This window comes from Terrapene carolina, unplaced genomic scaffold (assembly GCF_002925995.2).
Source record: "Terrapene carolina triunguis isolate 2854851 unplaced genomic scaffold, T_m_triunguis-2.0 Scaffold120, whole genome shotgun sequence".
Lineage (NCBI taxonomy): Eukaryota > Metazoa > Chordata > Testudines > Emydidae > Terrapene > Terrapene triunguis.
Genome location: NW_020664471.1, coordinates 8,176,543 through 8,188,578, shown reverse-complemented (window position 1 = coordinate 8,188,578; position 12,036 = coordinate 8,176,543).

Below are 12,036 nucleotides of genomic sequence, written 5' to 3'. Positions count from 1 at the left end.
CGGGGTAGAGGGCGGGCCCGGATTCCGCCCAAACCTCCCAACTCCTGATCCAACACAGGAGGTTCCACCAGAGGGGAAGATCTCTGGGCTGTTCCCCGACCCACATAGTGGATCAGCAGAAACTGCGGGGATTGTTCGTACTCTTTTTTCTCATACTGGCCAGTGATGAGGTTATCTGAGTGAATAGCAGATTTGAGCCACAAAAGTGGCCAAACTGAGGGCTACTGTGAATCTCTGAGGCAAGCAAAATCTGCCAGTAAGCGCAGGACCCACCAAGGTAGAGGAGGAACTTTATCACACTCGCCATGCGCGATCTGCTTTTGTGAACAGAAAATTTCAGACCGCATAGCTATCAAATCCACCAAGTTTAAAAATAGAATATGTACATTGTAACATACACCCTGTATCTTAAGTGTGTAATAATATACAGTTTTAATGTTGTAACACGACAAGAAGGAACTACTATGTCACTGCAACTAGAACAGAAGGGACACTATTGAAAAGAGCACCAGCCTCACACTCAGAGAGCAAAATATTTCAGTTGCTGGTTCATTTCACATAACCACATTCAATCATCATTAGCTCAACTCAGTTCAATAGGAAAAAGGGGTTTATAGCGTATCTAAGGCCTTGTTTACACTACGGGGGTAAGTCGACCCAAGTTACGAAACTCCAACTGGAATTGACGTAGCTTAGGTCGACTTACTGCAGTGTCTACACCATGCTAGGTCGACAGGAGACACTCTCCCATCGACTTACCTTATGCTTCTCATTCCAGTGGAGTACTGGGGTCAATGCGAGAGTGATCTGCGGTCGATTTAGCAGGTCTTAGACCCATTAAATCGACCCCCGGTGCATCAATCGCTACAGTGTCTATCCCTCGTAAGTGTAGACATGCCCTCAGTGGAAGAAACCAGGAAATGGTGGGGGGTGGAGGAGAAGAAAGAACTTCCTGATAGGGTCGCCAACTTTCCAGGATTTCCCTGGAGTCTCCAGGAATTAAAAATTAATCTTTAATTAAAGATTATGTCATGTGATGAAACCTCCAGGAATACGTCCAACCTAAATTGGCAACCCTACTTCCGGATGATATTGCCAGATTAAAATGACATGACAAGTGGCCTGTTTGTTTTTGGAGCTGGCTATTATTTCTTCTTAAATGAAATAGTTTGGCTCATATTTATAGATGTAGAATTATTTTGACATTTATTCTGAAGATACCATAATGCTATCAAAAGAAAAACAGAAGAGTGCTGAAGCAATTGAGACAGAATGAAATTGCACCCATAGTTATTCAATACTAATTCATAATTTCAACAGAACAACAATACTTCAATCACCTTGTTTTGTTTTACAGAATTTTTCTAGGATCCTCACTGAGGCATCAGTAAAACAAAAGAATCATCATCCATGCATGCAGTCTCCACAGCCTGGTCATCACTTTATAAATGTCTAGTCCTGAGCTTCAAAAGTTTTTGAGAGAGGCAGATCTATCAACCTGTCATGCATCAGCAGCATTATGATGTTCCTTCAACCTAACCTTCAGCTGTCTCTGAGCTTTCTAATAAAATGAGCCCCATCACCCAAACAGAATGCACAACAAAAACAGCAACAGCCCCGTATAAACTCTGAGATGCCCTATGTGCTACATGAACTTTAACTCTCTCAGACAGTGCAACATGATGTAATAACTGCATTATAACTTGAGAGTGCTTCTCATTTATAAGGTAACTAACAACTATATCCTAGGCTGAAGAAATGTTGAGACCAAAAGCTAGGGTATTTATAGCAAATAAACCCTGAGGCTGAGGTATTTATTATACCAGGATTTGATTTTTTTAAGCGCCTTAAAGTGGTAATTGCTGATATGTTTAAGTAAATAGTCACATTTTAAATAAAAGAAGGAAATCCTACCCAAAAAATGGAACTGTCAAGCTACTGGAAGGTAAATCAGCTTCCTTTCCCTCCTTCCCTACCTCACCCCTTCAGTCCCCAGAAGAGATGTAATATATTTTTGTCTACAAGAAAGCGAGATTGAGGATTCTTCCAATGTAGTTATTCCAATGTCAACAAACCATGCACACCAAATACCTGGCAGTTACTGAGAGCACCACAGCTTCATTGAGATGTAGTGGGGAGAAAGGGAGCAAAAGTGGGGTGTACGTCAAGGGATTTTAGATATTTCCCCATTGAAATATTGGGGTTTCCCTCTTTCTGCTGATGGGAGTGAGAGACTGTGGAGGCATCTTTGTTATTGGCAAACAGTGTGAAAATCCTAACTACTGGAGCCAGCAAGGCTCATAGAAGCCAATCAGATTAGAGAGATTTGTTTCTGAGAAATAATTCCTCAGACCCCCCAGAGCAGAGTACAGGGAAATGCAGCGAGTGGGGGGAAATGTGCATCAGTAACTATACAACATCTCCACACTCTGACAGTGCAGGATATGAAACAATGAATAGCTTTTTCAGAGGATCAAACTACGTTTTCCCTCTCTCCTACCTATCCCCAACTCTGAAATATTGACAGAGTTCATACTTACTTTGACCTTGTTTCTGCTTAAATCCTTGTTTATGTCTTAATCACTATACTGCAATTCCTTCTTCTGTGGTCTTTCTAAATCCCAACTTTCTCTAAATGTCAATGGGTTCAGAATAGCACAGTCATATTATTCTCTTGTTCCATGCATGGATAAACAATGATAGAAGATGTGATTATGCAGTAAAACTACAATGGAAGAAGAGCAAGGTGACAGTAAATGGAACAGGGACAGCAGGAAACAGAAGAACCGCAGCTAAGAATTGACTGATATTCCCAGACATGACTGTAGCAGCTGAACACCCATACATCAACAATACAATACGTGTTTACACTTTGACTAGGAACAACTAAGACTTGAAGATAGATAAGATGCAAATCAGATGACATGGAACGCTACCATCTATTGGTGCATACAATTGGCTTTCACTGATCCCTTGCCTCCAACAAGCAATTAACAATATATGGGTAGTATCAAAATAGAATCCTAGGTCTTCTTAGGCACAAAAGAGTGGCCATATAGGATACGGTCATTGTTCTACACAGTCTATGACACTGCCACTTGCTTATGCTTTGTTGTACAACTGAAAGCTACTGTAATGTACTTCGTTAACTATGTAGTGTAGTACCTGGGTGAAGAAAAGGGTGCAGACCCTTTTAAGCAATCAGCCAATGTCTGGAGGCCACTAGAATAACTTGTATAGCTCTTATTGTCAGTGTTGCTAATTCATTAATATTTGCCATGAGAGCTCTGTTACGTGAGCTTAGCTGCCCACATTGTAACCTAATGGTAGAGATATAAACTGCATGGTGACCGAATACCTGTTGATTATCAGCTCTGACTTGTAATACAGAAATAAAATTGCACGTTTCCAAATGAGCTTTAGAAGTGGGAGCAGATCAAAATGCATCAGATAATGACACTTCGCAGCACGTTCCAACTTAAAGCCCTTTGCAAACTTTCATGATTTAAGACAGCATCTCTATTAGTTCTGTAGGTAATTTTGTAACATATGAAGCACAGAGGTTAAGGGCTTTATTTTCAGAAGTGCTGAACATTCATAGGTCTAGCTGAAGTGAATGAAGAGTTCTTGGTACTCAGCATGTCTGGAAATCAGATCCTAAGTGACTTGCCCAAGGTTACACAGAATGCCCATGGGAGCACTGTTAATACACCTTCTATCTATGTTACCTGAGCACCTAACCCAGAGCTCCTACAATTTAAGCACAAGAACACTTTTCATTTCCTAATCCTTCTGCCTTTTTACCTAACAGTCTATTGAGGTGATGCTGGCCATCTTTCTGAGATTTCAAAAAACTTCTCCATCCTGACAAAAAGTCAAAATCTCCAAAAAATATATTTTTAGGGCTGTCGAGCGATTAAAAAACTTAATCGCGATTAATCGTGCTGTTAAACAATAATAGAATACCATTTATTTAAATATTTTTGGATGTTTTCTACATTTTCAAATATATTGATTTCAATTACAACACAGAATACAAAGTGTGCAGTGCTCAGTTTATATTTATTTTTGATTACAAATATTTGTACTGTAAAAAACAAAAGAAATAAGTATTTTTCAATTCACCTGATACAAGTACTGTAGTGTAATCTTTTTATCGTGAAAGTTGAACTTACAAATGTAAAATTCGGAACAAAAAAATAACTGCATTCAAAAATAAAACAATGTAAAATTTTAGAGCCTACAAGTCTATTCAGTCCTACTTCTTGTTCAGTCAATCGCTAAGACAAACAAGTTTGTTTACATTTGCAGGAGATAATGCTGCCCCCGCGTCTTGTTTACAATGTCACCTGAAAATGAAAACAAGCATTTGCATGGCACTGTTGTAGCTGGCATCACAAGATATTTACATGCCAGATGCGCTAAAGATTCATAATGTCCCTTCATGCTTCAACCATCATTCCAGAGGACATGCGTCCAGGCTGATGATGGATTCTGCTCGATAATGATCCAAAGCAGTGCGGACTGACACATGTTCATTTTCATCATCTGAGTCAGATGCCACCAGCAGAAGGATGATTTTCTTTTTTTGGTGGTTTGGGATCTGTAGTTTCTGCATTGGAGTGTTGCTCTTTTAGGACTTCTGTATTTTAAAAAAGCCTTATTGAGGGCACAGGAACAAACCATCCCAATGTGCAGAAAGAATAACAAATATGGCAGGCGATCAGCTTGGCTTCACAGAGAAATCTTCGGTGAGCTTAAACACAAAAAGGAAGCTTACAAGAAGTGGAAACTTGGACAGATGACGAGGGAGGAGTATAAAAATTTGCTCCAGCATGCAGAGGTGTAATCAGGAAGGCCAAAGCACAATTGGAGTTGCAGCTAGCAAGGGATGTGAAGGGTAACAAGAAGGGTTTCTACAGGTATGTTAGCAACAAGAAGAAGATCAAGGAAAATGTGGGACCTGTACTGAATGGGGGAGGCAACCTAGTGACAAATGATGTGAAAAAAGCTGAAGTACTCAATGCTTTTTTTTTTGCCTCAGTCTTCACAGACAAGGTCAGCTCCAGACTGCTGCAGTGGGCAGCAGAGTAAGGGGAGGAGGTGAGAAGCCCTCAGTGGTGAAAGAAAAGGTTAAGGGCCATTTAGAAAAGCTGGACATTCACAAGTCCATGGGGCCAGATGCAATGCATCTGAGGGTGCTGAGGGAGTTGGCGGATGTGATTGCAGAGCCATTGGCCACTATCTTTGAAAACTCATGGCGATCGGGGGAGGTCCCGGACAATTGGAAAAAGGCAAATATATGCCCATCTTTAAAAAAGGGAAGAAGAAGAATCTGGGGAACTACAGACTGGTCAGCCTCACATCAGTCCTCGGAAAAATCATGGAGCAGGTCCTCAAGGAATCCATTTTGAAGCACTTGGAGGAGAGGAAGGTGATCAGGAACAGTCAACATGGATTCACCAAGGGCAAGTCATGCCAGACCAACCTGATTGCCTTTTATGATGAGATAACTGGATCTGTGGATATGGGGAAAGCAGTGGACGTGATATACCTTGACTTTAGCAAAGCTTTTGGTACAGTCTCCCACAGTATTCTTGCCAGTAAGTTAAAGAAATATGGATTGGATGAATGGACTGTAAGGTGGATAGAAAGCTGGCTAGATCGTTGGGCTCAACGGGTAGTGATCAACGGCTCAATGTCTAGTTGGCAGCCAGTATCAAGCAGAGTGCCCCAGGGGTTGGTCCTGGGGCTGGTTTTGTTTAACATCTTCATTAATGATCTGGATGATTGGCACCCTTAGCAAGTTTGCAGATGACACTAAGCTGGGAGGAGAGGTAGATATGCTGGAGGGTAGGGATAGGGTCCAGAGTGACCTAGACAAATTGGAGGACTGGGCCAAAAGGAATCTGATGAGTTTCAACAAGAACAAGTGCAGAGTCCTGCACTTAGGATGGAAGAATCCCATGCACTGCTATAGGCTGGGGACCGACTGGCTAAGCAGCAGTTCTCGAGAAAAGGACTTGGGGGTTACAGTGGATGAGAAGCTGGATATGAGTCAACAGTGTGCCCTTGTTTCCAAGAAGGCTAATGGCATATTGGGCTGCATTACAGGAGCACTGACAGCAGGTCGAGGGAAGTGATTATTCCCCTCTATTCGGCACTGGTGAGGCCACACCTGGAGTATTGCGTCCAGTTTTGGGCCCCCCACTACAGAAGGGATGTGGACAAATTGGAGAGAGTCCAGCGGAGAGCAATGAAAATGATTAGGGGGCTGGAGCACATGACTTATGAGGAGAGGCTGAGGGAACTGGGCTTATTTAGTCTGCAGAAGAGAAGAGTGAAGGGGGGATTTGATAGCAGCCTTCAACTGCCTGAAGGGGGAGTCCAAAGAGGATGGAGCTAGGCTGTTCTCAGTGGTGGCAGATGACCGAACAAGGAGCAATGGTCTCAAGTTGCAGTAGGGGAGGTCTAGGTTGGATATTAGGAAACACTATTTCACTAGGAGGGTGGTTACCTAGGGAGGTGGTGGAATCTCCATCCTTAGAGGATTTTAAGGACCAGCTTAACAAAGCCCTGGCTGGAATGATTTAGTTGGGGTTGGTCCTGCTTTGAGCAGGGGGTTGGACTAGATGACCTCCTGAGGTCTCTTCCAACCCATATCGTCTATGATTCTATGAAAGCATGCTCCACACTTCATCCCTCTCAGATTTTGGAAGGTACTTCAGATTCTTAAAACTTGGGTTGAGTGCTGTAGCTATCTTTAGAAATCTCACATTGGTACCATCTTTGTGTTTTGTCAAATCTGCAGTGAAAGAGAGTTGAGTCGCAAATTTAATTAACACATTATTTTTTTAAAGAGCATCAGCATGGAAGTATGTCCTCTGGAATTGTGGCCAAAACATGAAGGGGCATACGAATGTTTAGCATATCTGGCACGTAAATACCTTGCAATGCCAGCTACAAAAGTACCATGAGAATGCCTGTTCCCACTTTCAAGTGACATTGTAAATAAGTGGGCAGCATTATCTCCCATAATTGTAAACAAACTTGTTTGTCTAAGCGATTGGCTGAACAAGAAGTAGGACTGAGTGGACTTCTAGGCTCTAAAATTTTACATTGTTTTATTTTTGAGTGCAGTTATGTAAAAAAAATCTACATTTGTAAATTGCACTTTCACAATAGAGAGCTTGCACTACAGCACTTGTATGAGGTGAACTGAAAAATACTATTTCTTTTGTTTATAATTTTTACAGTGCATATAGTTGTAATAAAAATAATATAAAGTGAGCATTGTAGTAGAAATCAATATACCTGTATTTGAAAGTGTAGAAAAACATCCAAAAATATTTAATCAATTTATATTGGTATTCTATTGTTTAACAGTACGATTAAAGCTGTGATTAATCGCAATTAATTTTTTAATCGTGATTAATTTTTTTGAGTTAATCACTTGAATTAATTGCAATTAATCAACAGCCCTAATTTTTTTTTATTTTTGTTTCAACAATTCTGAAACATTTCATTTAATTTTGACCATATTTATTTTTAATTTTTAGAAAACTATTATTAGCTCAAAGTTTGAACATAAAAGTCATTTTGAAATGGGAAACTGGAATTTTTTTCTTTTGAAATTGTCAAAATGGGATGTTTCAACAATTTCAAAACTTTTTTTTTTTTCAATTATTTTCAGGTTGAGAAATTTGTTGAAATAGTTTCCATTTTGCTGAAATGACTTTTTTTAATGGGAAAACACTTTGCTGAAAAATTCCTGACCCACTCTAGACATTTCTGCAAACCTTTTAGCTGTCATTTCCATCCCAACAGTAGCTGTTCCTTCTCAAAGTGCAGCTGTTTATTTGGGACTGCATGATGACCCTGTTGCTAAAGATGAAGCAAAGTGCCCTAGAGCTGGTATCAATCAGGTTACACGCCCCCACTCTAAGCCAATTTTCAATTATTTCAGGTGCAGGTTTTAACATGTGCAAGTAGCCCTCCCACTCTGCTTCCTTTCCTTAGCATATTAAGACCCCCATCAGATGCCTAAAGGCATTTTGTAAACCCAGGGATTTTCAGTGTTCTGTCCTCACAGCCATCATGTCATCTTTGTACTGCAGCCTGATTTATATGAATGGTAGCTTGAGAGTAATTATTCTATGAATAATAATAACTGGCCCCATCATGCAAAGTGCCGAGTGCCCTCTATTCCCACCGGAGTCAAGGATGTTTCTGCATTCTTATTATGTGTAGGCTTTCTAGTGTTATATCAATGTCTGGTGCCAACTGTTGACAATCGCTTTTAGATGTCTCTATTTTTATGTCAGGTAAGGATGTGTTCTGTAAGAGCTATTCTTACATGTGCAAACTGGCCAGAACTGTCTGAGAAAATCTAGCTCGTAAAGGAGCTATCTGTGCCAATAACATAATCTAATTTCCTTGTGTGATTAATATGATTTCTCACTAATGAGAACGCTGTATCCTTCGGTTTGGGATATATTTAGCCTGTTTGTTCTCTCTTTTTGTGACTTATATTTTACAACATGCTGTGATTTCTGGCCTATTGATTAATGGGTCTTTCCACAACAAGCAACCTTAATCTTTTCTTAATTGCTTTAATGGCTTTATGGTCTCTCTTTTATACTCTCCCCCCAACAATGTTGTTATTGCTAATGCTTTTGTGTCTTAACTTCATGCCCATACTAAAGACTTATAGGAGTCCGACTGTGAATTCTATTCTTGTTCTTGTTTTCTTTCCATTTTTAAAATTTTCCTTTTAATTTTTTATCTCCCACTTGATGTATGCCATTGTTTGATACAACTATGCAAATGTGCATAAATAAATAAAACAGAAGACAAACAAATGTCTGCAGTCCATGCACAAAGGACTCCATTTCTGATATTTTCATTGTGTATTGGTCTCCTAGGTCCAGAAATCTGCAATGCAGCTCCATAGGCTTGTGTTATATAAAGTATTCTGTCATTCAAACACCAGAAATATGTAAATTCATACTCAGAGTTTCAATTATGGCCATGGGAAATGCCTTTTTAAAAACCGTACAAGACTTTGGTATGAAGTCCTGCTGCTGAATTGCAGTACAGTATAGAACAAAGTATGGGAATTCCTCAAGGTTCCATTCACTTCAGTTGGTCTTGGATCAGGCCCCAACATGGATGGAGGCTTATTTATTAAACACATGCTATCTGGCATATCATGCATTTCCCAGGCAGACCACCATGCTCACATCTTGGGGAATTCCCGCAACTTATTTTGAGAGCCAGGGTAAAGATGGAAATATGGTTTCATTTTGCACTATGTGCCATTTAGCATCTAGCCCTTTATTGCCATAATTATCTTAGTGCTTCATTTTATTAAGTCAATCAAGTGAAAAACACTGATACAGAAGGAGGAAGAGGCATCCAAAGAAGTGCTTGATCAATCCACAGCCCTTAACCTAATTTTTAGTCCCCTCCTGTAAATAGAGAGGCAATGCTAACAGAGATATATGAGCCCTAAGTAGTATTATCATCATAATCATATACTTTCCTCCCATCTATGGGTTCCGGCAGGGGTTTGATTTATAGATGCCAGAACTCAATTGGAGTTGCAGGTGCTCAGCACCTCTGAGGTTCAGGCCCTTTCATAGATTCATAGATTCCAAGGAGAGAAGGGACTATTGTGAATCTGACCTCCTGTATAACATAGGCCATAGAACTTCCACAAAATAATTCCTAGATCTTAGAAAAAATCTAATCTTGATTTAAAAATTGTCAGTGATGGAGAATCCCCCATGATCATTGGTTAATTACTCTTACTGTTAAAAATTTGTGATTTTTCCCAGTCTGAATTTGTCTAGCTTCAACTTGGAGCCACTGAATCATGTTATACCTCCCTCTGCCCCTCATCTAGGTACTTATAGACTATAATCAAGTCTAGCTAGCGAACAGGGGACCATAAACAGGGGAGTTAAGAGGGGGAGAAGGAAATCCCCCTGCTGAACCAACAAGGTGTGAGTACTAATTTGCGGTGAGTGAGTTTGTTTGGCTATTTATGTTTTTCTCTCTCTTTCAGGTTATTTCAGTTACTGGGTCAGTTGGGATTGTGTGTTTGGGGACTGTTTGAGCCTTTGTTCCCTGGATCATCCTTGATCATCTTTGATCAGCCTCAATCAGCCCTGTGATCACACTCCCCCTGTGTGATTAATGAGGGGGTAGGGCTGACCTAGGAGAGAAGGTCTTAAAAGCCAGAGGCTGAGTGGCCAAGGGAGTTTGAGAGGGAGTTTGTGGGAGGGAGATGTAATATAATCGTTATGGTTAGGAAGGGCTGCAGCACCAGTGCTGCTCCTGTCTCCTCCACCTGTGCCTGTATCCAGACAGACAACCTAACCCTGGATGCCTCTACCCAGATCCTGCTGTGGATTTGCAGAGACTGTGGCCTGCATTTCCCACTCACAGAAAGCCAGACTGGGGGGACCATCCAGCGTGAAAGGTGCCTGCTGGTCGAATCTCTCAGGAAGCAGGTGGGAGAGCTACAGGAGGAGGTGTCTAGGCTGAGCAGCATCCGTGCCCACGAGGAATTCCTTAATAGTATTCACACGGAGACATCCAAGGCTGAGGAGGCTATCCAGCTACAGAGGACTGCTGTCACACCACTGGGGGAGGAGGATATGGCTCTGTCACAGGGAGGACACTGGCAGCTGGTTATTTCTGGCATCAGGCAGTGCTCCACTCCTACTCCCAACTCACCCACCACTGTGATAGAAAATGGATATGCTGCCCTAGCAATAAGTGATGAGGAATCGCCCCCAAAGGTGGAGGAGGAGAAGCCATGTGCCCCCAAGACTGGAAGGATCGCAGCCACCACTCCCAGGAGGAAATGTAGGGTAGTGGTGGTTGGTGACTCTCTTCTGAAGGGGATGGAGGAATCCATCTATCGCCCTGACATGGCATCCTGGGAGGTATGCTGCCTGCCAGGGACCCATATCCAAGATGTTACAGAGCAATTGTCGAGGATCATCCAGCCTTCTGACTACTACCCCATGCTACTCATCCATATGGGCACTAATGATACTGCGAGGTATGACCCTCAGCAGATCAGAAGTGACTACAGGGCTCTGGGAGTAAGGGTGAAGGAGTTTGGAGTGCAGGTGATTGTCTCTTCAATCCTTCTGCTCAAGGGTAGAGAACCAGGCAGAGACAGATGCATCCTGGAGGTGAATGCCTGGCTGAGAGGATGGTGTCGCCAACAGGGCTTCGGCTTCCTTGACCACGGGATGCTGTTCCAGGAAGAAGAACTGCTAAGCAGAGATGGGGTCCACCTATCCAGGAAGGGGGAAAGCATATTTGGATACAGACTGACTAACCTAGAGGAGAGCTTTAAACTATGTTTGAAGGGGGCAGCAGGGCTGGTGCATCCCATTAGGTGACCTAGGCGGTCACCTAGGGCTCTAACATTTGGGGGGCGGCGACCACGGCAGCCGGATCTTCGGCTGCCCTGGTCATCAGCGGTATTTCAGGGGCGGGACCTTCTGCCGCCTCTGTCAGGGGCAGTATTTCGGGGGCGGGACCTTCCGCCACCTAGGGTGGCAAAAAAGCTGGCAGCGCTCCTGGGGGGCAGGTGACCAAAGCTCACGGGTAAGTCAAAAACATGGAGACCTGGGAGAAGGGTTGGAATTTGGGGGGAGCATGGGCTGTTATAGCAGGGAAAAGGGAGAGACAAGACAGAACTGGGGGAGGGGGGAGAAATCAAATCAGTATCTTAGATGTCTGTATACTAATGCGAGAAGTATGGGGAATAAGCAGGAAGAACTCGAAATGCTAGTAAATAAACACAACTATGACATAGTTGTCATCACAGATGTCTTGGTGGGATAATACAAATGACTGAAATATTGGTATAGAAGGGTACAGCTTGCTCAGGAAGGACAGGCAGGGAAAAAAGAAAGGAGGTATTGCCTTATATATTAAAAATGTATACACTTGGACTGAGATTGAGCTGGAAATAGGAGACAGATGTGTTGAAAGTCTCTGGGTAAGGAT